Genomic DNA, 2,430 nt, shown 5'->3' with positions numbered 1-2,430 from the left:
CCCCCGTTTATTTGTGTATTTATTTATTTATTTTTAGCTCCCACAAATAAGTGAGAACATGATATTTCTTGTTCTGTGCCTGACTCATTTCACTTAATATAACTCTCTCTAGGTCCATCCATGGTGTTGCAAATTAAAAAATGGGCAAAAGAGCTAAATAGGCATTTCTCAAAGGAAGATATATGAATGACCAACAGACACATGAATAAATGCTCAACATCACTCAGCATTCAGGAAATGCACATCAAAAACACACTGAGATACCATCTCACCCCAGTTAGGATGGCTAATATCCAAAAGATTGTGAATCATAAATGCTGGTGAGGTTGTGGAGAAAAAGGAACCCTCATACATTGTTGGTGGGACTGCAAAATGGTTTAGCCTCTATGGAAAATGGTATGGAGGTTCCTCAAACAACTGCAGATAGATCTACCATATGACCCAGCTATCCTACTGCTGGGAATATACCCAGAGGAATGGAAATCATCAAGTCGAAGGTATACCTGTTCCCCAATGTTCATTGCAGCACTCTTCACAATAGCCAAGAGTTGGAACCAGCCCAAAAGTCCATCATCAGATGAGTGGATACGGACAATGTGGCATATCTACACAATGGAATACTACTCAGCTATAAAAAAGGGTGGTATCATTTTAAAAGGTGAATTCCAGAGAGCCACTTACTTTATGGTAAAGGAGAAAAGGCAGAGGAGCAGATGGACACAGGGGCAAATTGTTGTTCTTATTCTATTTTTCCGTTAATTTTAGACTTTGGCCTTCTTTCCAGTGGAATACCAAAAAAAGAAGCAGGCTGGAATAAAACAGATTATTTAGTACTCAAACCCACTTTACTTAGCTTATGTTTTCCTGCTGTAAACTTGCCCCAGGATTATATAATACTGCTAGGTAAATCTTTCTCTTTTGAATTCTGTAGCCTTATAGTATGATTCTCTCTACTAAAAAAAAAGCCACTAAAATCATAAAACTTTGGATTCCTAAGATAGAGACATAATGCCTGCTACTCTCAATGTATTTATATCTTCACATTGTTTTTACTATGTAAAACACTCTTTTCCAGAAATAGTGTATACCCCCACAATTAAGTTTACTTCAAAATAAACCAAATTTCAAAAGGATCAAAATCAATGAAGATAATTTGAAAAGTAGAAAATGGTTTCCACAGATCAGCTCTCTGGTCTAGTGTGCAATATTCTACAAGCCCTGGAAAGCTTCCTAATCTAGTCATTTGTCAGAGTGTAGGTCAAATGATGTGCTGAATCTAACTTCTATTGATTAGATGCTGTTTTAGGGAGCATGCGCTGAACATTACCGATAATATGATAAACTTCTTTGAATAATACATGGTTTGTACCCTAAGCTGAAAGATATTAAGCACTCGCACGCACACACACATACACACACACCCCTTGTCAAACCTATAATGGAATAGACAACTGAATAAAAGAGCAAACTTCCATAGTAGCACAAGATAGTGACACAGAGAAACTAAACTGTTAAACCAAATCCGTGAAATTCATTTTCTTTGTACATTAAAATATATTCCATAAAATGGCAGAGCAATCCAATAAAAGAACAAGCTCTGAAAAGAGTAATTTGTGTGCAACAAGGTTATACATTTAACAGAATACTCCTATAGTTTTGATCACTTAGAATTCTATTGCTTTTTGTTGAATTCTCTCAGAGTTTTTCAAACTTTTCATCATTTCTTTGAAATATATGAACCTTTTAATGTATGGATAATTTATTCAGCACCCACATTTAAATGCTCCGTAGGCGTAATTTTTCTATTAAGTTTTATTCCTTAGCTGCTTTCACTTTGTCTCAAATACATTACTCATTGTCAACAAATTAAAGCAGGGTTGATCTGTTAGAGTATCAATTCTTAGGTTCATTTCAATATTTTAACTATTTGCATAATAATTTTGCAGAAAGTTAAGCTTCTGTGACTCATTGCTTCAGAGAAATTGTCAGAATACTTTTAATGTTATTAATTGTTGTATCTCTAATAAAGTAGAAAATAATTTCTTATAATATGACTTATGAATATGAACATGAAGCTGTTTATGCCCCTGACTTGTTATTTTTCTCTGAAAATGTTTGAGCAAATTAAGGGTAATTAAATATGAATGAAAATTGTTATGTTATTTTTCAAAATGAAACAGACTTCCAAATAGTTCTAAAGGTACAAGCAACTTTATTTTTAAATCCTTTTTTGTGTCTTGACTAATATTACCAGTTATGAAGATTTATTTCACCCACACAATAATATTTTGTTTTCAAAATTTCTTAATTATGCTTAATGTTGTGTTAGGAGATATATTTTTACCTCAATCTGAACTATGTGAAAAGTTGTTCTTCTTTAAATCTGTAGTAGATTATAATCATTTGGTAAAAAATATTTATCTATGTAGG

This window comes from Galeopterus variegatus, unplaced genomic scaffold (genome assembly GCF_000696425.1).
Source record: "Galeopterus variegatus unplaced genomic scaffold, G_variegatus-3.0.2 Scaffold232, whole genome shotgun sequence".
Classification (NCBI taxonomy): Eukaryota; Metazoa; Chordata; class Mammalia; order Dermoptera; family Cynocephalidae; genus Galeopterus; species Galeopterus variegatus.
This window is presented reverse-complemented; position numbering follows the sequence as displayed.